The sequence below is a fragment of the Vicugna pacos genome, chromosome 28, assembly GCF_048564905.1.
Source record: "Vicugna pacos chromosome 28, VicPac4, whole genome shotgun sequence".
Taxonomy (NCBI): Eukaryota; Metazoa; Chordata; class Mammalia; order Artiodactyla; family Camelidae; genus Vicugna; species Vicugna pacos.
In genome coordinates, this window is record NC_133014.1 from 13,898,692 (window position 1) to 13,926,571 (window position 27,880).

General features: G+C 42.1%; 2 long non-coding RNA genes across 4 annotated transcripts in view; one reads left to right on the forward strand and one right to left on the reverse strand.

Annotated features, from left to right (window-relative positions):
• Positions 1-27,823, reverse strand: LOC140690032 (uncharacterized). 3 transcript variants are annotated; one of them, XR_012065222.1, is made up of 5 exons: positions 27,643-27,823; positions 27,076-27,229; positions 25,440-25,657; positions 10,723-10,921; positions 1-309 (listed from the first exon to the last, which is right to left on the reverse strand). It is a non-coding gene; the product is annotated as an uncharacterized lncRNA (long non-coding RNA). The 3 variants fall into 3 exon arrangements; XR_012065221.1 differs by lacking the exon at positions 10,723-10,921 and adding an exon at positions 23,782-24,096; XR_012065223.1 differs by lacking the exons at positions 1-309; positions 10,723-10,921; positions 25,440-25,657 and adding an exon at positions 26,236-26,473.
• The window catches only part of LOC140690034 (uncharacterized), a 61,435-nt gene continuing 51,385 nt past the window's right edge, over positions 17,831-27,880 (forward strand). The window contains exon 1 of the long non-coding RNA XR_012065226.1: positions 17,831-17,947. This is a non-coding gene — a long non-coding RNA (uncharacterized lncRNA). The remainder of the gene's footprint in view (positions 17,948-27,880) is intronic.

A 27,880-nucleotide genomic window follows, 5' to 3' on the forward strand; every position in this document is an offset into this window, starting at 1 on the left:
TAGTAGTCTCATTTTAATCTGCTAAAGGTTTTTTTGACTCCTCCCCCCTCTCCCATTTCATCCATGAGGAAACTGCAGATCAGAATTTACTAGCATCAGGTCACAAAACTAGTAAATATCAGGGCCTCTGACTCAAACTCAGTTTTACCAAGTGTCCTCCTCCGAAGGCCCAGAACGGGTCCCTTTTCCACCTCGTCACGAATGAAGGGAGCAGCAGAAGCAGTCAGCGTGGGCTTGGAGTGGCAATGATGCAAAGAATCAAGAAAAACTGATTCATACATCCAAAGCCTGAAGGAAGAGGTCTGTGAACTGGAAAAAGGGGAAAAATTGAGGATCTCCCTGGAAGAGACAGTTTCAGTCTTGCCATCTGTGGCCAATGAAGTTAATAAGGTGAAACCCCATATTTTAAACTTACATTAACCATATGTGTTATGAACTTATACTCATGGCTCCTTCCCACTCCGGCAAATCCCAGTCAAGTCAGAATACTTTTAAAGTACCAGGCTGCACGCTGACTGAGTTGAGAAAGCTGATCTCAGATTTACTGTGCCTGAAAATCACCCAGCAGTGACTGGAAAATGCAGGCTCCGAGGCCCCATTTCTAGAGATTCTGATTAAATAGGACTTGGAGGGGAACCCAGGAATCTGTATTAGAACAGCCATCCAGGTGACTCTGATGGAGATTGACCATCTTCGTGAAGCACTGGTTTTTTTTTTTTTCAATTTTATTTTATTGAGTTATAGTCAGTTTACAGTGTTGAAGCATTAATTTTGAAACAACTCTGACCTCAAATCTGACCTAGGAAAGGTGATCTCAGTGGAAATAGGGATCTATGACAGATATGTAAACAAAGCTAATTATTAAGAGTTGATTTACATAACTGTACCTTTTCTTCACCCATTTTTATCTCTCCTTTTAGACTCCCTACTTGTATCCACTTCTTTCTCAATCCACTCATGGTCCATTTAACAAACTCTATTATTGTGGTTCCTAAATATATTCTTTTTTTTACCCCCACCTCATTCAATCTGACATATCCTCGAAAGTAACTTTTCCGTACCCATTTCACAGTGCCATCCTTCTCCACAAAAATCTTCACATTTTCTTGATGATTAAGAGGAAAAGGCCTGTCTCTTTGATGTGGCATATAAACCCCTCCTTATCTTCCAGGATAAGTCTCCTGCCCCCTACATAGAAGCAGCTTGCCTCTTCTCCTTCGCCAAGCACGCTCCGGGCAGCCTTTCTTCCATGTCGTTGCTAACACTCCTCACTTCTCGTATTTCTACTCTGAGGTCGGGAGGAGGAGGTGTGAGGATGAGGCAATGGTATGCTGGTAAAAAGTTAACAAGCAGCTCTCTTTGGGGAAGAAAGCTCTTGATTTTTAGCATTTGCAAATCTCCATGCTGCAAAATAATACTCCTCCCACTTGTTAGCGTATGAAATCACTGAGCCGATACAAACTAACAACCCCACACCTTGTGGGCTCTCTCCCTTGCCTTTGGAGACAGCCTGCACTCTGTCTGTGGAGTATGTATCTCTCTGAGTAAATCCACCTTCGCTCTGCTATGGCTCGCTCTTGAATTCTTTCCTGCGTGAAGCCAAGGACCCTCACTTGGTGGGGCACGTCCCAGGGACTCAACTTCCATCCTCTTGCACCTCATTTTTCCTGCATCACCATCACCTGACTTGCCTCACCTCAGCTCCTGCTGGGCTACAATCCACCTCTCAGCCCTGTGGTCCGCTTGGCTCCCAGCTCCTGCTGCGCGCCCCACCGAGGCTTCCCCACTGCAGGCTTGCAGTTCCCAACTCAGCCGTCTTCCAAGCACCGACTGAGTACAGGCAGGGACTTCCTGATCCCTAATCCGGGGAGCTGAGGGCATCCCTGGGGTCAGTATCTATGGTCTTTTCTCTGCATAGTCTCCTCCTTTGCTTACTTCCATTCCACCGTATAGATGGGGCCGTGCTCGCTAGTCACATAGATTGTCCAGGAGAACCAGAAAGCTCCCCAGTCTTCACCCAACAAACGGAGGAGTGACTGCCGGTACTCTGGGGCCCCCAAACCAGCTGGCTTATTTCTAAAACCACCACCAACCTTCCACTCCCTGGGGTTTCAACATGGAGCGATCATCAGGGTCCAGCTACCCCTTCTCTGTCCTTCCCTTTTCTGGATCCTCTGACTTTTATTTTCCTTGTCAAAGGGCTCCTGTTTCCGTTTCCTCTGGGGAGGCCACTTTGCTTTTATTCTGAGTTCTCCCTGTAGAGGACTGTAGGAAGCATGTATGAAAAAAACAAACAGCTACATGATTTATTCTCTCCGCAGGTGCAATCCAAGGGATGTGAAGCGGCAAATAAAACTTGTAATGACATTAAGCTTTGACTCCAGAAGCCACTAGAAAAATGATGGTGCCTCCAGTCCCTCAAAGTTCCTTGCATGGATTTTTCTTGGGCTGGCACATACTCTCCTCTCAAGTGGATCCCGCTGCCTGTCCAAGGGGTACCTGTCCCCCTGGGGGGTTCCTTCTGCTGCACTGACTACTCTTTTCTCTTTCATGAGGTGCCAGGACCCTGGAAAGGAGGAGGGTTGTGGGACAGTTATTAGCCCTAACACTTCCCACCTCTTTTCACTCACTTGTTCCAATTTTTCATCTCCCTGAAGGAGCTACTTAAATCCCAATTTATTTGTCCTAACTACATGTCGCCTTAATTAGCCTGTATTTCAAGTTATTCATCAATCTGGTTCACCGTCCTGAGAGCATATTTTGAAAGTCGTGACAATACCTTGCAATTCTTTGTCTCTCTTTACATGGGGGCATAATACAACCTTCTCTGAACATATTTTAATTAACCAATTAATCCTGTGCTGCGTTTGATATTTTCCCATATTTCATTCAGAGGGTCTGCTAGATAGCCACACAATGTACACGCTGGAATGCCACCTGTTCCAGAAGGCACAGACAAGAGAGCCATCTTTGTAGAGACAAGAGACGAGAGAAGGACCCCGGCGATCTTGCTTTCCCGTCCTGGGACTGTGCCCAGATTCTAAGCTGTGAGGGTCAAGGGGCTTCAGACAGAACCTCAGATGAGTCAGCAATTCCCCTGACAGCAATTCTCCCGGAGAGAAAGCATTGAACAACTGGGAGTGGCCTGTTCCATCAGGGTCTTAAATATTTAGGGGGATAATCTCACTGGGTATCTCTAAATTATTTAAACTCAATTGCTCTGCCCTGTGGTCTGTTCTCTCCACAGGATTTGCAAGCCTGACTATTTCCTTCTCACAAGTGGGTAGGTTTATAGCTTAATCAAAATGACAATGACCTAAGGCATTATGCCTCTTATAAACCACATCCATTACGGGGTCACCAAGGCAGAGAAGAGGGAGGGCGTGAGGAAGAGGTCCAGGCTGCCGGTGGAACTGGAAAGCAGCTCCTCTCCTCTGCCTTCTATACTGCCCCTCAAAGGTTAGGAGGGAGCACACCTTTGGGGCAATTCACCCTGCCCAGGGGCAAACTCAGGTCTGTTTCTGGGCTCGCTATATAAGCTGGTGCTTCACATCTATAATTTGATGTAACTGACAGCCAGGAGAAATTCAGACTCTCTTTGTCCTCTGTGCCTCCAGATCATTTTACTTTGATGAGAGAAAAAAACAAAGGGGCCTGAGACATGCGGATCTGACTTGGAACATTTTAGGGGTGGACACTCAGTCTAGAGATTCTGTTTTTCCATGTGGAAGTTCTACAAGTGGAAATGAAACCAATGGGTGGAAATTACACCATGGTGGTTTCCACTTCTGGCTGACCAGTCTTCTGGGTCACACTTGCTTGGACAGGTGTCATCAAAGAGAGACAATCAGTAAATTAAAAAAAAAAATAATGACATTAAGCTTTGACGCCAAAACTGAGTAGAAACATGGGCTCTCCAGTCCCGCAAACCTTCTTGGTAGGGTTCGCAGGCTGACCTATGTGTCCACCTCTGGAGGACCAAACTGCCCTGATGGCTGCACCTGTCCCACTCCACGGTGTTTCTTTTTCCTACACTTATGCAGCAAAAATAAACTGATGCTACTTTTTCCTGTTTCATAAGGTTATTAGTACTTGCTCTGGTCACTGGTTCCCGAAACCAATTCTCTCACCGTAGGTGGCGGTGGCCCCTTTAATACTCCAGCAGTTAGATTAATTCTCTGTTATTCCAAGACCATATACTAACCCGCCCCTTCGGTGATTTGGACATAGTATCTGCACGGAAGCTTTTGCTGAACAAATTAGGTGAAGTGAAGTGAGGAGGAAACTGGCAGAAGGGAAATTTCTTCTTGAACCTTAAAGCAGGGAGCAATTTATCCCCTCAATGAGATCTTCATTCTCTGGGAGGCCCCTGTGGCTAAGCTCATTAAAAAATAAAGCCATAAGCACATCATAAACCAGGTAAAAAGGTCTCAGTGTGGTCCTTGGAAAGGCGCCAAAGTAGACTCACAACAGGAGGTTGGAGACCAAGATGAGGAATCCAGATCTATCTTGCTCTGTGGCTGTATTTCCCCAAATTACAGTGAAAAAGTACCTCGAGGAAGAGGTGCATAGATAGACACTTTGTTTTCTTTCAGGAGACATCCCTATTTACTATGCCTGAAAACAAGAATTGCCCTTTCTGTAGAGCTCTGTAGAAATGGGATGGGATAAAAAAATAAGGTTATGATTATATTTCTTTAAAGATCAGATGCACTGAATTCTTATGCTGTCTTGTGGGAAAAGGAACAAGAATATGAGCACAGATTAAGTACACTTCAGAATATAGTTCAGGGGATATCATTAGAGACATATGCATGCGTGAAGTGGAGCGGGCTTTTTGAATATAAAAACATTAAAGCCAAATAAAGTCATATTTTAGCTGTGTGGTGAGTGGCTACTGCTGTCATATTAGGGGAGAGGGATCAGGTATTGGCAATGACTGAGCTTCTTTTTTTTTTAACTTTTTTTTAATTGAGGTATAGTCCTTTTACAATGTTGTGTCGAATTCCAGTGTAGAGCACAATTTTTGAGTTATACGTGAACATACATTTATTCATTGGCACATTTTTTGTTGTTGTTGCTGTGAGCTATACTGTAAGATCTTGTATCTATTTCCCTGTGCTATACAGTGTAATCTTGTTTTTCTGTTCTACATTTTGAAATCCCTGTCTATCCCTTCCCACCCCCTGCCCCCTTGGCAACCACAAGTTTGTATTCTATGTCTGAGTCTACTTCTGTTTTGTGTTTATGTTTTTGTTTGTTTTAGATTCCACGTATGAGCATTCTCATATGGTATTTTTCTCTCTCTTTCTGGCTTACTTCACTTAGAATGACATTCTCCAGGAGCATCCATGTTGCTGCAAATGGCGTTATGTTGTCAGTTTTTATGGCTGCATAGTATTCCATTGTATAAATATACCACATCTTCTTTATCCAGTCATCTGTTGATGGACATTTAGGCTGTTTCCATGTCTTGGTTATTGTAAATATTGTTGCTATGAACATTGGGGTGCAGGTGGGTAATGACTGAGCTTCTTGAGTAAGATGTTTCTGTGGCTTATTAAAAAAAATAAAGTGAAACAGAGTGATGCAAATGACTGTCTTCATTCTAAGCTGCCTGGGGGTTACCTGAAGGATTTGGCACAAAAAAAATTCATTTCTGTTTTCCCTAACTTAGAACTCACTCAAGGCAGAAAAGCATTGGACAATGCCTAAAAACATTAAATACAAATGGAAAATCTGTAGCTGCCTGAAGCAATAGATTATGGTTGAGACATTTAACAGACAGCCTAAAGCTTAGGAGTCAAATACGGAGAGACAGTTTCTTTTGGAAATTAGGACATTTAAATGCTCCCATGAATACTTGAAAATTTATAAAGCTACACACATGCCCGGGATAGATGCATGCTCAGAATAGATCTGAGAAAACCCTAAGCTGTCATCTGTGACTGATCTCTAGACTCAGTGCAAGTAGGAAATTAAGGCTAAGGCAGAGTTGTAAATGGTCTGCCTGGATAGAATTAAAGGAGCGTCTCAGGACAGAGACAATATGCAAAGACTGGGGGAGAATTTCAAGCTCCTGGTTTTCAAGGAATTCTTTCAAAACACTAACTGAACACAAGCTAAAGGAATGGAACTTTTAGGGATCACACATGAAAAGGAAGACAGTCTTTGCAAAAGTAGATTGGAAAAGTCACTAATCAAATGGATGACTAGGCATTTGTGAAAAATTCACAGCTAACATACTTAATGGTGAAAGACTAAAAGCTTTCCATCTAAGAGCAGGACTAGGCAAGGATTCCCACTTTCACCATCGGCATTTATCATTGTACTGGAGATTCTACCCATAGAAAGTTACTTTTGAAGTGTAGCGAAGTTTCCGTGTTGAGAGGGACGTCTTGAATACTGCATATATTGTATTTCTTGACCTGGGTGGTGGTTATACCGGTGGGTATACCGTGAGTTGTTCATCAAGCTGTGTCCTTGTGATTTGTGCATTTTTATACCAAAATTATATTTTAATTAAAAAGTTAAAACATATACCATTGAATAGAAAATTAAAGTAGCCGTTGTAAGTGGTGATACTTTGGTTCTCATATAACTGCTTCCCTATCTTTGAATTAAATACTAAATCTATTTTTAATGGAATATAATAAAAATACATAACAGCACATATTAAGCTTCAAGTAAATGAACAGTAAATGCATTTCACAGCAGCTACTTTCCAATGGAGAACACTGTGATACAGTGTTTCTGATTTCAGAAATAAAAATCTCACTGGAGGTGCTGATATAAACTAGAGGAAAGCTCTCATCTGCTGGTTTTACGTTATTAGCCTGGCTGTTTCTTCATTGTTTCATCCCTCTATAATTTTATAAACATTATGGTGGGGAAATGACTCTTTCTTTCCCAAAAGATTGGCTGATAAATCATTATCAGTTCATTTGTGTATGCTAATTTTTCCCCATTAATGTCTCAGCGTCTGAATGTGTGTAAAAGAAATCTATTTGTACTTTGATCAATGCTAAATTCATTAAACTTTGTGCTTGTAGCATTGCCCTTGACAGTCTGAAAAGCATTTTTGTTCTCTGGCAATAATATGATAAATCTAGAACTCGTCAGATATCTTCTTGGCCAACTCATGGAATCAGGTGCTTTCCCACTGGCTTTTCTCAGTTCCAGTATTATGTTGTTCAATTCTACTTTTTTTAGAATGAGGCTGAACCTACTAAGGCTTTCTTCCACCTTGATGATTTACATAAAGGAGATCAAAGGAAGCCAGTGTGGAGGGATATAGAATACCCCTGCCTTGCCGTATGAAGGACAGGCGAGCTGAGGTCACCCACCAGCATCAGGCACCACCTCAGGCAGCATCACAAAACCAGAGTATGAATGGTGCTGCCCAGACTCACTGCTGTGTTTATTCTGCACCAGCAGCCACTTTGATGGAGACAGTGAGACGTGCAACCTCTGCAGTTTCACTGGTCTTGTGACGACTGCATGGTGCCCATGCTTGGTCTGACGCTCTGCTGTTGCTATCTTAAAATTCTTAATACACTTTGAACAAAGGGCCCCACACTTCATTTTGCACTGGGTGGGTCCCGCAAATTAAACAGGCAGTTCTGACTTTCTGGCTGTATTGCATTTGCTAATATTCTACATATTTTGATTTTTCTTCTTTAATAGTATTTCCCATAACTGCCATTAAACGTGTGTTATATTCTATAGTCCCTTTTGCTTATTTCAGGGAGAAAAGCTTGAAGCCATGAAGATAAGTTCGATATTATAATCATATTCACGTTATAAACGAACAACCTAGGGCTTAAAAAAATTAAGTGAGTTGCTAGGTTTTTGCAGTTTATTAGTAAAAAAACTAGGCTGGAACCAGGTCTCCTGACTTCAGCATCCTTTGGGTAAGGCCCTCCTGCCTTTCTGGATAGTGCTGTATTCCAGCTTCCCAGGGTTCAGGGCGGATTCGTACTGACGTTTCCTAGGAAACTAACGTTTCCCTGTTAGTTCACTCTCTAAGCGTCACACTTCAATTTGACACCATATATTGCTGACTCATACTTACTCTAGAGTTCCCTCTATTTGTCCTCAGGTCATTTACCCATAATTGCCTAGTCCCTTCTCATCTAATAATTGAAGCTTATATCCCTACCCTAAGTGATTTACCCTGAGCTTGCATTTTTAAAAAAGTAATCTCTGGTTAATTTTGAGAGAATTCCAATGCAATCTCACTTTTTCCTCCCTCAATTATAATTCTGATCTATAGCTAATCTCCAGATCATTAAAGATGTGCTAGTAATTGGAAAGAAATCTTCATGGTTTTTTTTTTTTTTTCATTCAGTGCTCATCTAACTTGGGAAGGGAAGTTCAACTAACTTAAGCTGATGAGACCTGCCTTATTTGCTCAAAAAGAAATCCAAGGCAATTCTATGAAAATGTAACCTCATTTGCAATTATATTAGTCTGGGAAAGGGAAATGGAGAGTGTAATGTAACAAGGTTATAATGATTGTCTTAATATGGTGGGGTTGAGAACAGCATGAAGACTCAACACTGGCGTTGGCTCTGCACACCCCACAGACTGATCTCTCAGCCTCGCGGGCTGTCTGGGCCAAGTAAACCTGTGTGGTTGGTGTCTTTGTCTTCTGATGGCAACTCTCACTCAGGCTCTGCTTCCTAGAGAGCCCAGGCTAAGAAATACATTTTCATATGCTGTGCTCACCACCTGAGGCCATCTGTTATATTATTTCCTAATTCCTGGAGGATAACATAAAAGGACTTGATTAGGATAATTTAATTGTCCTTAGGTCTGTAATGTTGCTAGTTAAGGAATACTACCACTTTGAGAAGGTACCTGACCTAAAAATGAATCGAACTGGTCATTCCTATTCCAGTTAATCATACCACCATCTTCTCCACCAAAGATTTAAAAAACCTGAGCACTCTCCTTGTTCTCTCCCTTCCCTTGACCTCCGCATCCAATCAAACAACTGAGCCCTGTGGCTCCTATCCCCGGATATACCCCAAATGACTCCTGCTCTCCATTTCCATAGCTATTCCTACCCAACACATGAGTCACACTCCACCTACAAACTAAAACTCAAGTCAGCACTGCTTCTCACCTGGCCTTCACAGTAAACGTGTTTAACATTTTATTTTTGAATTTTCTTACAGTTCTTTTTTTTTAAATTGAAGTGTAGTCGATTTACAATGTTGTGTAAATATGCACAGTGATTCATTTATACATATATATATATACATATATATATATAAAATCCTTTTCATATTCTTTTATGTTATAGGCCACTATAAAATATCGAATATAGTTCCCTCTGCTATACAGTAGGACCTTGTTGTTTATCTATTTTAGATATAGTAGTTAGTGTCTGCAAATCCTAAACTCCCAATTTATCCCTTCCCATCCCCTTTCACTGTGGTAACCATAAATTTGTGTTCTATGTCTGTGGGTCTGTCTCTGTTTTGTAAATAAGTTCATTATTGTCTTCTTTGTTTCTTTTTTTAAATTTCACATACAAGTGATATCACATGGTATTTTTCTTTCTGTTTCTGGCTTACTTCAGTTAGAATGACAATCTCTAGGTCCATCCATGTTGCTATAAATGGCATTATTTTAGTCTTTTTTATGGCTGAGTAGTATTCCATCATATAAATATACCTCAACTTTATCCAGTCATCTGTCAGTGGACATTCAGGTTGCTTCCATGTCTTGGCTGTTGTATATGGTGCTGCTGTGAACATTGGGGTACATGTATCTTTTTGAATTAGAGCTCCTTCTGGATATATGCCCAGGAGTGGGACTGCTGGATCATATGCTAAGTCTATTTTTAGTTTTTTATGGAATCTGCATACTGTTTTCTCTAATGACCGTTCCAAACTACATTCCCACCAGCAGTGTAGGGGGTTCCCCTTTCTCCACACCCTCTCCAGCATCTACCATTGTGGACTTTTAAATGATGGCCATCCTTAATTGGTCTCCTTTGACACCTTTATAAGACATTCTCTATGTAGCAGTGAGATTAGTCTTTGAATAATGCAAATCAGATTATGCCACTCCTCTGATTGCAGCTCCTCCCTGATTCTACATCCCTTTATTCTGTTTTTCTTTGTAACACAGGACTTAATACCATCTATATACTTTCCCTCCTTGTTTATATCATTCTCTTCTTCCTCCCCCCACCCCCCAACCACAACTTAGAATGAAAAGAAGGGACTTCGTGTGTTAATCATCATTAATTTCTCCATGCTTACAAGAGTGTTACCACTCAAAAATTTACTGAATAAATAAATGAACCTGCAAACCAGGGCTGAAATACAGCCCAGCTCTCTTTCAGACCATTCTCTCCAGTCCCCCTGTTGGAGTTGGCCAAGCATGGCCAACCACTGGCTCCCCTAGGGTTGGCTGACAGGGCTTGAACCTCCTCTGCTTATCCCTTTGGCTTGGCTGGAGCCAGGATCTCAAGCGAATAGGACCTGGCTTCCTCTCTTTTTTTCCTTTCTATGCCTCTTCTTTAATACATCTTCAGTTCTGTAACTCTAGGAGCAATTGTTTTTCCTATCTGATTTCAACCTGTGACTAGTCATGCCTTCCTGTCTTTTCTTTACCAGTACTCAAGGTTGAATAGGCTGCCATTCCCAGCTTCCACTGCTTCAGCTCCCTCCCTCAGCCAACCAATACTTGCAAATCATCACATACCCTTTGAACGCTGCAGGGTTCAGTGGATCCCAGGTGGAGAGTGCTTGGAGTGACTAAGCCAGATGAGCGCCTCCTTCTGATCACATAACGTATTCAGGATAAATGTTTCCTCCAAGCTGAGATTTGTAAGGCTTCGTTGCTTAAAGATAAGCACTTGTTTCATAAAAATTGTTTGTAGATCTCTGCTCACTGAGTCCACCTATGAATTTGTGATGAGAATACCATTGCTCAGCCCCTGGAGAAAAATTGAGCTGCATTTGAATTATTCCCAACTGTTCTCTGATCTTAAAACGTAGACATACACTTACAAGTCAAGAAAGATTGCAATAAGCAGCTGGCAAAACAATTCTAATGGCAGAGATGGGATGTTGAGCACAACTTTGGCTGGCATTTTCAAGATTTTAAAATGCTTGGTTGCAACTGTCACTTCCATAAGGGTTTCATGAAGATTAATAATGTAAGAAAAAGGCCATCTTTCAAGTTACTGAACACGGGTAACTGTTAAGAATTTTTCTGGCAAAACTAGCAAAGAGAAAAACTTTGTTTCCATGTCCATTCCAATTTTCATTTGGTTTCTCTTCTTTCAAAAGCCACATACTATTATTTATCAATTATATTTCAATAAGCTGAAAAAATGTGCATTTCTATTAATGTATGTCAGGGTAGTAATAATAGCATGTAATTATATATATGCATACATGCAGATACATATCCATGTGTGTTTGTGCAAATATACAATATTAGGTAAAGTTATTTTGATGGTAAGAAATAATATGAATAAATAAATTGGAAGAGTAAGTGTACTATAGTGAGCACTCAATAAATATTAGACATCATTACTGGTATTATTATTTCCATAAATAATTAATACATTAAAACAGACAAGGAAGGTCAACTTCCAGCATGACAGTGTGGGGCCCTCCACTGTCCTGCTTCCTGTTAAAACTAGTAGAAAACCACAAAAATCCAACTGTTTAAAGGTCTCTGTAAAGTGGTTCTAAGTGCAAAAAAACAAATAAAGAGCTACTCAAAAAACATCTGTGAGAAAGGTAAGAGTCTATCATATTTGAATCAGAACCACTTCCTCCCAGCTCAGCAAGTCAAACACTCCTCTCTAGATGCTACAGCCAAGAGTACAGGGCTCCCTCCACTCATCACAGCGCACAGACGGGGAGGGGGCGAGCAGGGTGTCAGCCTTTCTCGTCCTACCCAAGCTACGGCCAAGTCCGAGGTGAATGTGGCTGAGAGGTATGCCTTCTGTTCTGAATATTATTCCTAGGCTGATTCGGATCGGTTAAAAGTATACGGTAAACCCTAGGGCAATCACTATAGAAGTAACTGAAAAATAGAGTGAAAAATAGTTTTCACTGCTCTGTGAATGTCTGCAAGTGACCTCCAGAACACTGCAAGTATTGATCTAAGGTGACAAATAAATTTCAATGAGTAAATGAATTCAAATACATGGCATCTCTGAATGATAAGGATTGGCTTCCTATCAATAAAAGCATTACACGTGAATGGTTAAAATAATTCAATAAAAAAAGAGAGTGTCAGACTGGATTAAAAAAATATATATGATCTGACTATAATGATGTCGAGTTCCAGTCCCATATGGCAACATAGGAGAGTCCTGAATGCCCCTCTTGCAATGGACACACCTAATGTACAACTACACATGGAGCAACTTCCTCAAGAAATTCAGAAACCAGCTGAGTGACTCCTACACGTCACGCCCATGTCAAAACAAGTAGGAAAGCCCGAGACACGCTATAGCCATAACCTCCACTCTTGGCAGAGCAACACACAATAACAAGATTACCAACTCCCAGATTCTCCTTAAAAGATGGAAAGTGTGGATCCCATGTCTAGTGTACCAACTTTTAAGACATCCACCTTAGGGGTGGAGTCGATTTTTTAAAAAGATAAACAAAATAGATAAACTTTTAGCTAGTCTAACCAAGAAAAAAGAGAGAGAACCCAAGTAACTAATGTTCGGTTTAATTTGCTCTTTCTTCCCAAAAGTAGAAGCTTAGATTATTGACTTTATCTATTCTATTCAAATATTTGCAGTCTATTCTGTGAATTTCCCTCAGGCCGTGCTTTCCCTGCATCTCAACATTTTTGATAAATTACGTTTATTCCCTATAGTTTGAAATATTTTAAAATTTCTATTGAGACTTGTCCTTTAACCTGTGTATTTAGAAATGTGTTGTTTAATCTCCAAGTATTTGTGTGTGTGTGTGTGGGGGGGGGGGTCCAGCTACCTTTCTGTTGTTGACTTTCCAGTTTAATTCATGTGAGTTTTGAGAACATACTTTGTAAAATTTCTGTTCTTTTTAATTTGTTAAGATGTGTTTTATGGCTCAGAATGTGATCTGTGTTGCTGGATTTTCCAGGTGAGTTTGCAAAGAATGTATATTTTGTTTTTGTTGGATGAAGCATTCTGTAGATGTCAATTAGGGCCAGCTGATTGATGGTGCTGTTGAGTTCAACTATATCCTTACTGATTTCCTGCCTGCTGGACCTGTCAATTACTGATAGGAGAATGTCATATGGTAATTCTATGCTTAACCTTTTGAGAAATTGCCAAACTGTTTTCCACAGTGGCTTCACCATTTTACAGTCCCACCAGTAACACACAAGTGCTCAATTTCTCCACAACCTTGCCAACACCTGTTATTTTCCATTTTCCATTTCTTTAAAAAAAAATAGCCTTCATAATGGGTGCAAATTGGTATCTCATTGTTGTTTTGATTTGATTTCCCTAATGGCTAGTGATGTTAAACCTCTGTGGTTTCCCTTGGGCATGATGAAAATGTTCTAAGAACTGACTGTGATGCTAGTTGCACGCATCTGTAAATATACTGAAAGCAATTGACTTGTCTTCTTGCGTGTGAATTGTGTCTCAATAAAGCTGTTTAACAATGAAAAAAAAGCAAAAGATAGAAAAGAAAAAAAGAGAGGTTAATTTGTGCATAATGGCACTAACATGGTGATATGAATGTTCACTCCATCAGTAGCTCTGAAAAGAAAACTTGCTGGCCATGAACAATGGAGGTCTCCAAGGGAAGGAAAGTATGTGCAGAGTGAACCTGAGTGGTCTACATCCTTGCTACTAAGAATGTGGTCCCTAGAGCAGCAGCAGCACCACCACCATCGCCTGGGAGTGAGTTAGAAACGCAGAATCCCAGGTCCCCACTCCAGAACTGTTGAGTTGGGATCCGCCTTCTAGCAAGATCCCCAGGTGATTCCTTTGTACGTTCAAGAGAGCACTGGAAGCTGTTGTTTCACTGATGCTGTTGCAAAGCTCCTTCGTCTTTAAGAAGATCCAACAGGAACATTATAGAAGCTATTGTAACAGTTCCACGTCAAGGTGATGGAAGATTTGTGAAGGTTCCAGCCCATACCACCCTCAGACTCAAGAAACAAGCTGCCCTGCCCCTGAGGCCCCTAGATTAGGCACTCAGATGTTTTTACTCCCTGGTAGGCAGGCTCAATGCCCCTACTCAGCCCTGAAGCAGTTATGGAAGATGGACCGCCACCCCGATAAGGTTATGGGAGTGAAGTCTCTGACAGGGGAATGAGACAGGAAGGAAGGGGGCAGAACACATCCCATAAAGGGGTGTCACAGCAGTTAGCACCAAGATGGCAGAAAAGCCAACTCCCAATAGAACCTGAGGCCCAAGATGGTGGGAGGTTTGACTTCGACCAGACTTTGAGCTACATCATACACATCGTCATGTACTTGCACGGTGACTGACGCACCCACAGGCGCCATGACAGTTCCAAGGCTAACCATGAAAGATCAGAAGGAGGGCGATGGCCCAGCTCCTGGGAACCCCCATCCCTTCCCCAAAGTAGCTGGAATAATCCTCTCACTCGCTGGCATATAAAAACGTGCAACACCGCACCTTGAGGTTGCTCTCTCTCTTGCCTTCTAGGACAGCCCGCACTCTATGGAGTGTGTGCCTACCTTTACTTTAACCAACCCCCTGCCCCTGCCGTGTACATTTCTCTTAATAAATCTACTTTTACTCAGAAAAAAAAAAAGAGAAACCACTGGAGGCTACACAGCTAAATTAGCTTATGCTACAGGACGTCTTGGGGGTGGAAAGGAGGGACATTCTAAGATCCCCTAAGGAAGTAAATGCACATGGCTCTGGCAGACGTTTCAGCGTCCAGTGGGTATTTTCTTGAGAATTCACCCGGCCAGAAATCAATGATTTGGTAGAAGGATTTTGCCAAGATCATATTATAACAACATAACCTTGTTTCATGTTATTTAAACATATGTAGTTAAGTCCATGTTTACTATTACTTTTATTTTATATAGTTCCAATATTCAGAGAAAAGTCATAAACTAACACAAGAATCTGTGATTGGACAAGATTACCAGTGAGTTCAAGGATCATTGGTGGATGTGCAACTAAGGGAGCCAGAAAGTGATGCCCTAGGGAAATATTTTGGGGGGAGGATGACAAAAATCACTATAATTGTCTACGTTTTGGTGGAAGATCTTGTGGTCAACTACAGGTAAGCATATTGCTTTTCTATCAAATAAGAATACAAAAGTGAGAATATTAATTTAATTGAATGGCTGTACAACATGACTAATCAAAAACAAAAAGTCTATAATACCATGTTGACGTCTACCATCACAAAAAGTGGTTTTTTTCTCCAAGTCTCTCATTTTATAGCCATAAGGGAGGGGAGTCTGAGCTTTGTACCCCAAAGGCCAAGGTCTGTGTTTTAGCTCCATTTTCTTCCTGCTTTGTGTCTCTGCTTCCTACTTTAAAGAGGATGCTAATGGTTCCTCTTCCTAACACGCATGGTTTGGTGAATATTAAAGTCAGTGTGTCTGTGAAGATGCGCTGAAAACTGTATACGTTGCTACTTATTTTGAAAACCACAGGTCATTTCCTTTTCCTCTGTCCTAAAGATGGGTTGAGATGGATGGACATTCATGATCTTCCTTACCTAAAATTCTGTCTCCACGTCTATGTGTATGTGTTTGAGAGGAGCGGGAGACACCGAGGCTCAAGGAGTCGTTACGGGGTTAGTGCGGCAGTGTGCTGCTGTGTACGCCCACTTTGACATCTTCAAATCAAGCTTTTCCATCCGACCACGTGGTTGATAGTGTTTCCCAAACACTACCGTTTGCAGTCATAATCCTTTGCGTTTTACTCTTGCTTCCAGATCACCGCGTATCTGCTCCAATCTGGAACACACCCTGGGGACTCTTTGGTTTGTGGTGCCTTCCTGTTCGAGCCTTTGGATGCTTTCTTTTTCACACCACATGGAGCTAATCTTGTCATTAACATTTCAGGAAACACACAGTGGCATTTTAAGTGAAGTACAAATTTAAAAATTCTACTGTTCTTGTTACTCTTTTTTCCCCAAATTTGAAAAGAAATCACTATCAAATCACCCAAGTCACATTTATCCTTTTAAAACTCCCCTCGCTCTTGTCATTAGTCTGCCAAACTCTCTATTTCTAGCTTCCTAGATAAAAATGATGCCTCTTTCGGAGCAACAGTGGAGAGAAAACGATATATTTGGAGAAAAAAAATTCCGTAAGGCACAAAGAGATCTATTTCCCTTAGCGCTTGGCACAGACTTCTGCTTTGTGGCTTCGTGTAGCTGTGACTGTGTGAATCCGTGTTGCACTGACACAATTTCTGGATGACAGTAATCAATCAGTATAAATTGGTTGGTCAACTGATGGATGAAGAAAGCTTTAATTTAACTGAAATTATAGCTGAAGACTATGCTCTTTATTTTTTAAAGCTAACATTTCATTGATTTTGTACTATGTACCGAGCACTCTGGGCAGCGGTATGAATGAGCGGCATCACCTCATTCATTCCCCTCTCAGATCCACAGTCCCGTGATGTAATGTCCCTTACTATGGCCAGCTTACCAGAAATGGAACACACTGGAGTATGTCAAGAGGTAGTTAGTTGAGTATTAATGGTATTAGTTGAGTATTAATGAATTTAGACTTAATTAATGGAACACATGGGAACCTATGTTTTATTTCATCAGGCAAACCTTCCCAGCAATTAACCAGCAATTATTAAACACTTACAGTGTGCCAGGCACTGTGATGTGATTTCCATAATTATTTTATTGAATTCTCATAATTATCTTATATGGGAGATACATTATTAATATATCCTTTTCATAGATGAGAAAGTGAGAAAGCTGAGGCAAAAAAATGTTTAAAGGGAAAACCTAAGATTAGAGACAAGTGGCGGGGCAGGGCGGGGCTTGGCAATCAAGACTGGACGCTTAGCCTCATGTGGTACTGTGCTTGGATCACCAACAGCCCTGCAAAAAGTCACCATCTCCCAGCCAACCTCCCCTGGAACATCTTTGAATTCATCTTTTCTGGATAAGAAAAGAGGCATGGAATTGTCACCAGATCTGAGGCATCCATGGCTTTATTGGCAATGGAGCGAATGTCTTCTAGGGGAATTTATTCTGAATACAGCTTTGTATTCTGTTTTATTTAACATTATATTGTTAACGTTTTCTGATGTTATTAAAAAACTCTTAATAAGCATACTTTCAATGGCTGCTTAGTTTTTTAATCAAGTGAATGTATCATAATTTAATTATCCATTTCCTTATTATTGACTAGTCTTTCCTTTTTCTGTTGTTTGACATAATGTTGTAATAAGTACCTCTTTACATAGACACTGATTTATGTATAATGCATAAGGAAGGTGCCTAGATATGAATTCTGAGACTTGGATATGATGAGTCTCTCATGCACACTGTCAAATTGCCTTCTAAAAGTGCCATACCAGTTTATACCACCCCTATCAGGCTCACTGTAACCTCATATCAGGTGTGCAATTAAAATAAGAGAAACTTTGGCTAATTTTATGGTTGAAAAACTCCATCACACTATTATAATTTGTATTCATTGGATTAATTATGGAGCGAAATATTTTTGCATATTTGCCAGCCACTGAATCTCCTTATTTGACAATTTTTTGTTCCTGTTTTTCGCCCCAGTGAGATTTTACTGCTTTGTCTGTATTCCTGACTTATTGGGGAATTCAAACATTTGTCACATTTATTGTAAATATTTTTTCCAGTTGTTACCTCTGCCTGGCACAGAAATAGAAAGAAATATGTTGATGAAAACAAGGGAGAAGAAGATTCCTTCAACAAAGGAGTGATGGCAGTTTGCAACGCTGCAGAGAGACCCAAGGTGGTAAGGACTTTCTAGAGTCCACTCCCCTCCCCCTGCCACTGTAAAGAATGGTAACAAAGCATATATTTTACTCTGATCAGGGGGGCAGTAATTTACTACTGCTCATGAAAAGGAAAGGGATCTATTACTGAAAAAGCTAATCTATCTGGGAGTGGCTAACCAATAAGTAAGAGTGTCACATATTCAATACCACATTGGCAAGGAATTTCAGTCTCCGAGGAACCCCATCATCTTACAGAAGAGGAAACAGGTTCCAGAGAGACATGCGGTGACACTGGTCCATATCATGTGGACTATAATCAGATTTTCAGATTCTGAAGTCTCTGCAAATATACCATGCTCACTCTCTTGTTCAAAGCAGTTCAAATGGAAATATTTTCTGACTAAAATAACAAGAATAATGATAATGAGACAATGTTTAATCTGGTGTATTAGTCAGGATTCTTTGCAGAAACAGAACTAGCAGAATGTGTATGTGTGTCATACATGTATACACACACACATATATGATTTATTTTAAGGAATTGTCCCTAACAATTGTGGAGACTTGGTAGGTTCAACATTTGCAGGGCAGCCTGGGAGGCAGGACATGCAGGTGAGAGCTGCAGTCTGAGTCCAAAGGCTGCCTGCTGGCAGGATTCCTTCTTGCTCAGGGGAGGTTGACCGTTGTTCTGTTCAGGGCTTCAACTGATTGCACGAGACCCTCCCACATTGTGGAGGGTAGTCTGCTTTATTGTACCTACACCAATTTAAATGTTAATCTCATCCAAAAAAAAAAAAATCCTTCACAGAAACATCCAGAATAAAAAAGCTGGATACCACGGTCCAGCCAATTTTACACGAACAGTTAACTGGTAGAAAAAGTTCCTCAGAATTTACAATTTAACTAACTTTAAGAATTTTTGTTAATTGAGGTTGTATTTCCAATGGGATATATCTCACTGAGACCCGTTACCACAGCCTCCTGTCTCCCTGTTCCCACTCCACTTTTTCATTTCTTTGTTTGAGTCACGATCAGCCTTCCCTACTCTCTGATCTTGACCGCAACCAAGTTGGCAGCGACCAAGCAGCGGGGTGCAGACCATGTGGAAGGAGGCGGATGCTGACTGCACTCAGTTCTTAGGAACTTGTTTTCTGTGAAGATGTAATGATGTTACAGTTCTCCGTTTCCCTGGGGCTTTTGTGCCTATTCATTTTGGGTTCAGCAGCCACAATGAAGTAAAGATGATGGATGTGAAATGGAAATTTTCTGGTTCAGATACAATTACGCCCTTCTTAGTGACTTATTTTTTTTATGTTAGTAAATATTCATTTAGCAGCCTCAGGTAGTAGAACTAATGATTACAATTTTGCCTCAAACAAAGGAGAAGACAAATACTGTAATTATATTAAGTACAAATCAAATCACCTGATTAAATAGAGAAAGAAAATCTGCAAAAATTATTGAGGTATAGGCCAGTTAACAATACACAGTAAAAGGACCCATAATTTTAAGAAATACACCATTGCCTGATTTATCAAGAGGTAAATGTAATAAACAAGTACATTTTTTACTTAAAAATATGAGTTTCATCTATAATAAATTAACCTCAAATGACTCCTCAGGTGTGGGATTTCAGGCTTTCTTATCTATATTTCTTCAGAGAACTGAAAAAAAAATTAAATTATTTCTAGCTGAAAAGAACATTAACACTTAATTGTGGGAACGTAAACGCTTCTTTGTTCATATCCAGACTCCAGGAGGCCTCTGTGATTACTGCCAGTTCACGATGGCTCCTTTCTGTACAAATGCTCAGCTCTTAGACAGTTGGTTTTTTCTGTTTTCTCTGGCACTACGGCTGACACATTGCTTGCTCTGAATGCCCAAGTGATTTCCCAGTGAGGGCTGACTCTGCCTGCCCAAGAGGACTCAAAGTCTCTCAGAAACAGAAATTGTGCCTTCCGTCTTTACTGTCTCTTCCCATTCCTACACCGTTTACTTAAAGCAGTAATCATTCATCGTGTGTGCGCGTGCGCATGAGTATACATGTAAGTTTCATACTCCCCCCTTGGCCAGGGATGGAAGGGTTTACCCCTCAGTATTGCTAGGAACATTTTAGAGCTTGCCTCATGGCATTATGCAGTGTACTAACCAGCCTGGGTTTTTACCACATCTGATGATTTTGTCACCAAATCTTGATTAAAAACACGACAGCTATCAAGACCCCTTAGTCAAATAAAACCTTGTATTAGTCACCCAGATTACATTTTCGAATTTCCTACACCTTTTTCATCTTCATCTCTTTCAATGGCTAATGAAATTTACTAAGAATTCTCTCCTCGGGAGGAATAAATTAGGAGTTTGGGATTAGCAGATACACGCTACTACAAATAACATAGATGAACAACAAGGACCTACCCTACAGCACAGGGAACTATATTCAATATCTTGCAATAAACTCTAATGGAAAAGAATCTATAAAAGGAGCATATGTATATATATAAAACCAAATCACTTTGTTGTATACCTGAGACTAACACAACATTGTAAGTCAACTATACGTCAATAAAAAATATAATAAATAATAAACAAACAAACAAATAAAAGAATTCTCTCCCTTCCATCCCCACGGCAGACAATCCGGGATTTCCATCACCCTCCTCACTCCTACCTGCTCCTGTGCAGAGGTGTCCTTAGCTCCAGCTTCACTGAGAAGATGGTAGAATCCAAGCCACTTCCTCCAAGTTCTTTACTTTTCACCTCTGACTCTTCCTGTGTCTTTACTCTTTATTATCTTGACCTGAGCCCATCCTCTCGAACTGCTCCCAGGATTTTGTTCTTCAGTGATTTCTTATATCGTCCATCTATCCCTCTTCATCCTTAAACTTTCTGAGGTCACTCCCATCCTAAAATCCACTCCAGTGCACCAGGTGACGTTTCCCCCGCTTTACTCTGTAGTGTCAGGCAATCTGTTATGTACGTTTCCCGCACTTGTTTCAGCTCCCCCAGTTTAGTGTATGTCCCATAATTTTTTTTTTCTAAAATTGCCCTCTCAGTGGTTTCCAGGATTTCCAGACTAATCAAACGAATCATTAAATCAAGTGATTGCTTTTTCAGGCTCTAGCCTCCCTGAGTTTCCTGCAACATTACAGCCTACTTTGAAATTTTCCTACATGAAATTCATTCCTCTCTTGGTTTCCCTAAAAATATAATCCCTGGAGCTTTTCTATTCCCTCCATTACCACCTTCTCTGTTTCCTTCACCAGCTCTTGGCTCAACTTTATAATCTAGTGGGAAGAGCACTGGCTTTGCAGGATAACTGAGCCCCAATCCTAGCCCTTTCCTAACTCATTTCTTCACCTGGCGATTGCTTACTCCCTGTGGTTCTCAGCTTTTACAGCCATAAAATGGGGCCCAAATCATAGGATTTAACTGCGCTCTACAGAGTCTTAAGAATCGCTTTCAGATTTCTCACCCACCATCGTGATTCCCACCCTTGTTCCAGTCACAAGAGCTGGACCAATCTGGTTTGTGTATTGGGTACCCACAGTAGACTTCTACCACTAACAGAGATAAGCCTGGACATGCAAGCACTTTGGACAACTGAGCCCAGTGACTGTTAGCCTAAATGAGTTGATAGAGACTATTTCCAAAGACCAAGGATGATTTGGGAAAATACATCATGAAAGGGGACGAAAGGGCACGCCCTCTCCTGGGATGGTATTCATTATGGTACCCCACATTCTTCACAACAAGTGATTATGGTTCAGGGGTGGGAGGCGGAGGTGGCATTGGGCCACTAAAGCACTTCCCCACTGACGCTCTCGCATTCATCTCTAAGATCATCTTGGGTTCTAAATGCAGAAATTCAGTAGTCGTTTTCTGGAAGTGATGTGAGAATTATGTAAGCTAATAGATGTAAAGCATTTGGCTCAGTTCTTGGCACACAGAGAGCAATGTATACATTTCTTCGTTTTTCGCACTTTCTCTGTGGCATTAAGTGAGGAAATGCCAGTGTGCATTTTCCCCCTAAACAGTGGTCACAAACTACGGAATGTATATTAGAAGTCTGATTTGTGCTGACTCATTTTGCAAAATCAAGATGTAGAAAAGTGATTCAGCAAGCAGAACGAGGCACTGGAAGAGGCATCTAAAATGATCTAGCTCTGAGGACTATTTTTTATGTTTCAAAGAGTAGAAAAAAAAAAAAAGGCACTGCCTGGCTTCATTAGCGCTCTGGCCCTCTGACGCGCATCTGAACTTTGGAAGCCCGTCCACAAAGTTTCTGTCTGGAAAGCAGCGAGGACCACACTTGCCCAACTCCAGAGGGACGCTTCCTCCCTGCAGTGAAATTGTTTGTTCTATGTCACATCACGCTGGCTGGGAGGATAATCCTCGTGATTGCTCTGGTATTTATTTCCCCTGCAAGTTGCTGGCAGGACACCCCAGTTCTATGCGGTGAATCATTATTTTGTCACATCACGGATACCAGCAGCACCAAGCTGATTCCACTTGAAATCAAAAAGAAGGAAGGAAAGAAGGAAGAAGGAGGCAGCAACAGCAACAAAATGCCAGGAGCAAGGCCCAGATCTCCAAGCAAGCATTGAATGTCCCCCAGATGCCTGAAGCAGGCTTGGTGTTCCTTTTATGCAGAGAGATGGAGCCGCAGTCTGCAGTGCAGCAGCAGCTGCTTTCCTGATGTGCTTAGGTTCGTTTTAAAGGACTTTTTGCTCCTGTTGCATGTAAGTATGGACGACAAAGAACAGGAGAGCAGCCGTGCCCACGGGCACCTTCCAAGGGCACTGACTCTTCAAGGAATTGGGCATTAAGTTTGAAACCAGTCACCCCAATCAGAAAAGATGCTAAGTGCATTACTTCTCCCTCTGCTAAATTCTTCGATACTTCTAGTGGGGGGCATGCCACAATTTTAAAGTCCCTTGCGGTGCATTAAGCATTTTCACATATAATATCCTGCCTGGTCCTCATACCCATCCTGTAAGACAGCGAAGGCAGCATATGCCCTTTATTTCCAGAGGACCATGCACAGGAACCCAAAAAGTGAAGTGTCTTGTCCGTGGGAACAAAACTAAGAATAAAATCAGAGCTGGAACCCCAAACCAAGGGTCCTATTTTTGAATCTGGAGGCTTGCTCACTGAAGCTTTCGCGTCTTCTACAAGGACCTCTGCGAACAAACAGACTTCTGCTGGATGGTGACGCGATACTGAGACCACTGCAAGCGCTCTCCCGTCCTCCTCTTCTCTTCAGCATCTGGGACCCTGATGCCGCCGCACAGGCTCTGCATGCAGACTCGCTCCCCACCTGCACGCTTCCCTTCGTGCCCTATTTGCTAGAGTGTGCGCGGGTCCTTGCTCAGCTCGGCCCTCCTAGCAAGTGACTGAGAGTGGCTGTTACGGACTGAACTGTGTGTGTCCCCCCCACCCCCGCCCAATTTATATGTTGAAACCCTAACTCCCAGTGTGATGGTATTTGGAGAAGGAGCTTTGAGGAGACAATAGGTTTAGATGAGGGCACAAGAGTGGGACCCTTAGGATGAGATGAGTGCCCTTATGAGAAGACCCACCAGAGACCTCTCTTTCTCTTTCGCCTCTTTTCTCTCTCTGCCACGTGGAGCCACGGCAAAAGGCAGCCGTCCACCAGCCTGGAAGAGAGTCCTCAGTAGCAGCTGATCAGGCTGGCACCCCCATCTCAGACTCTCAGACTCGAGAACGAGGGAGACAGAGTCCTCTGTGTAAGCCAGCCCGTCTGCGGTACTGTGTCCGGCAGCCACACTAACAGAGCGGCTTAGCGCAGTTCCTCTCCTGGTGGGTGCAGTTCTGTGGTAACAGGACCTACCTGGCACAGGTGCACGCTTTCGCCGAGCGCGACGGGGGTCGGGGGCACGGTGGCAGAGCGCACAGCCTGCGGAAGGGTAGGCTGGTCTGATCGCATCGGGGTCCTTCTCTGCCTCGCATAGGAAGTGAACACTCCTGGGTGGGTATGGCCTCGGCGGCTCCCTCTCTGTTGCCTCCACCTCCAGCACAACAACGGCTCCTAAAGAAGTGAAGGCTGGTCTACCAGAAACCCATCAAGGAGTGTTAGTCTGGGTTCAGCCATTCTTCAGCCTTGTGAGTGTGGTGGTGACTTTCTCCCTGGGCTCCAGTTTCCTCACTGGTAAACAACAAAATGAAACGAAATCATTTTCTAAGCCTTTCTCTCTCTCTCTTTTTAAATTGAAGTGTAGCCGGTTTATAACGCTGTGTTCATTTCTGGTGTACAGCATAGTGATCAGTTATACATGAATGCACGTGTTTCTTTTCATATTCTTTTTCATTACGGGCTACTACAAGATATTGAACATAGTTCTTTGTGCTATAAAGTAGGACCTTGCTGTTTATTTTATATATAGTAGTTGGTATTTGCAAATCCCGAACTCCCAGTATATCCCTCCGCCCTCCCTCTTTCCCCCTGGTAATCATAGATTTGTTTTCTATGTCTGAGAGTCTGTTTCTGTCTTGTGAGTAAGTTCACTATGTCATTTTTTTTTTTTTTAGATTCCACATCTATATGACCTCTTATGGCCTTTTTCTCTTTTGACAGTGGACTCCTGTTTTCAGATGTAGTGTAATCTAGGTTGTCAATACATAAAACAGATCAGCATGGTGTTTTCGTTCCTTTTTCTAAGAAAAAGAACGCCTTACTAAGTGGGCAGGGAGGTGGCTATAAAGAGAAGGAAGCAGACGTGCTGCTAATTTTTTTGTGCATCCATTTAGCAAACAGTTGTCAACCCCTTTTAGGTGGTGTGGTCGAAGACGCAAAGATACTGCAGGACCCCGTTCATATTCTCCGGGTCTGTAAGAGACAAGACGTGTGGATCAATACCACACAAGGTAGAAGCGAGGAGGGAACCGACGTGCGCTGCAGCTAAAGTGCTGAGACAGCCCAGCGGTGGGGGGCGAGGGAGCGACAGCTAAGGAGTCCGAGAGAGAGCGCGCCGAGGTAGTCAAAGTCGTGCTGGTCTGAACCCTGAAAAACTAGAAGGCACACGGTTCCCTGTTTATGGTCATTTCTGAGCAGTGAATTCTATCTTCAAAGAGGTGAGTGAAGGGGGCAACGGGTATTTAGTTCCAAGGAAACAGCTTGTGTGTTCAGGATCATCCCAGCCTATCTGCAATCTCTCTCCTGTTCTTCCTCAAACAGTTTCTCAAATCGACCTTCTCCCATGGCATCCAGATTGGCCATCCCTGCTGATTCAGTGTATCAAGTGGTAGCTAATCTCTTACTCAGGGGCGGCTTTCATATGCCCTGAGAGAACTTCCCTTCCTGGTCCCAGACCTGTAAGTGGAATTTTACAGCACAAAAGTCTGATAGTATTTTAATTAGCTCAGCTAAGCCTTCCTACTACACCGAGGAGCGAGAGTTTTGCAGGTTAATTTAGCTTCCCTAATTACAATGATAAGGCCGGATATAAATTCTGACACAGCACTAGGTTAGTAGCCCACATGTTTAATTACCTGGGATTATTGCCGTGTTTGGAGCTCTGTGCTTACTGAATTCCGCAGTCGTTAACAGCACCTCTGGATGCAATGTTTATTCCCTGTACGAAGTTGCTGGCTATTTCCAGACCTGGGTGGAGTTTAATTCTTGAGACTGAAATGGTTTCAGTTCCAGAGAGACACCACATATGCTGTGGTCTCAAGGCATTCTTATCATCAGGGAATCTGGGTGACAGCTGATTAAAAGGATAAAAATACAGTCATTTAAACAGTTATCATTTGCTTATTGAATCACCTCTCCTGGGACCTCTCCTGTACTTGGGAGAGATGAGGTAGTGTTGGACAGTTTCTCAAGCTCAGCAAGATCGACACATTGGACCAGATAATTCTTTGCTTTGGGAGGCTGTCCTGAACACTGTAAGATATTTTGCAGCACCCTGTCCTCTGCCCACTGTCGGATGCTGCCTTCTCCACTTGTGGCAACCAAAAATGTCTCCAGACATTGCCAGACATTGCCTGGGGCCCAAAATTGCCTCTGGCTAAGAGCCACTTGTTACAAGGGTTAAGAATGTGTCTCTAGGATTGGGCTGTTTTAAACCCAGGCCCCTCTGCTGAGGATTTATGCCATCGAGCACTTGACGCAAACCCTAGGTTTCCATCTATGTAGAAAGGGATGAATGCACCCATTGCAAAGCATTGTTGTGAAAGTCAAATAAATGGACACGTGAAAAGCTCTTAGAATTGTGCCTGGTGCGTAGTAAACACTCAATAATTATAAACTGTTATTCGTATTATTAATATCTTCCAGATGGCCTACATTCTACATTTTTATTTGTACAAAAACAAGAGTAACCATACAAAACAGGGCCAGACGGTTGCCATCCCAGAGTCTACAGCTGCTGAATGCCCTAATCTGGCAGAGAGAGTGTTCCAGCTTGGGGTCAGAGATACAGGTGCAAATTCTGTTTCTGTTGCCTTGATTTGGCTCTGGACAAACTTCTCTTTGTCCCTCAGCATTCTTCTTTAAAGAAAGATACCACCTACCTACAGGGCTATAAGGATCAAAACCATCTTGAACAAGACAGCAAAAAAAACCAACAACAACAAAAACAAAAAACCAAAAAACTCCCCAACACACACACACACACACACACACACACACACACACACACACACACACAGCTCCTGCCTGCCTCTGCCTGCTTTCCCACTTCCTCATCCTTTTTTCTTTCTTCCTTCTTTCTTCCTGTGTCTGAATATGAAAAGCTTAATGTTCATTGGCCCTTATTCTCAAAGAGCAGTGATTCTCAGCCACTTGGGAGTGTTTTAAGACACAGGTAACTGGTCCACCTTCAGAATTTCTGATTCAGCAAGTCTAGGGAAGGAACTCAAGAATTTGCACTTCTGAATTCCCAGGTGATCTTGCTGCTGCTGCTGCTGCTGGCTGGGGACCACTCTGAGAATTAATGTCATGTATTTACTGCTATGTTCTGGAATGGGGGCTCTTAATCTGAAATGTGCATCAGAATCTCCTAGAGGGCTTGTAAAGACTCATTGCTGGACCCCATCTCCCAAGTTTCAGATTTTGTAGGCCTAGTCATCAAGAACCACTGCTCTAGGAAGATTCTCAGCTTGAGCTGCATATGAGGTTTACCTGGAGAGGTTTAAAAAGTAGTCCTAAGGCCCAAATCCCAGCCCAGACCAATTAAATCAAAATCTTGCTGTACTTTGTGAGGCTTATCAGGTGGTTCCAGTATGTAGCCGAGGTTGCGATGTCATTCAAAAGCAGGTGCAGAGATTTACGAAATCTGGGAGGGCAAGAAGGGAATTTGAGGATTTTGTACTCTGTGTGTTTAGTTCTAAACAGAAAAAGGCAGGTCAGAGCTTTGGGTATTATTGTGATGAGCATATATACGATCCTGTCTACTGAGGACTGTTGATACAGTAAAAAGAGTTATGGGGACTGAGGGCCATGAAGGACTTTGAGAATTAGTGTTCAGGTAAGAAACTTGGAAAATTCATGACCCTCTGAGGCTAAAGTCAGAAATAGTTTTTTTGAGAGATCAGATAAATGTATGATCATTCGGGACATTTTAAAAGACAACAAAAATGTTTCCCAAAGCATCCTTAGACTTTGACAGTTAGCCTTAGGTATTTCCTACATCCTCTCTCCTGATTCCTGCTGAGACACTGTTATTGAACCAGACTTGAGTCTGCTCACCCAAAGTGCAGTAAAGCTGATCTTCTGACACCAGGTTGTGGTGAAGGAAAGTACAGCGTTTATTGCAGGGTGCATAGCAAGGAGAATGGGTGGCTAATGCTTGAAAGACGCAAGCTCTCTGATGGATTTCAGGGAAGGGTTTTTAAAGCCAAGGTGAGGGAGAAAGTTGCTAGGCTGCATGATCTGCTGGTGTATAATTTGCTGATTGGTTGATAGTGAGGTAACAGGGTGATGTCAC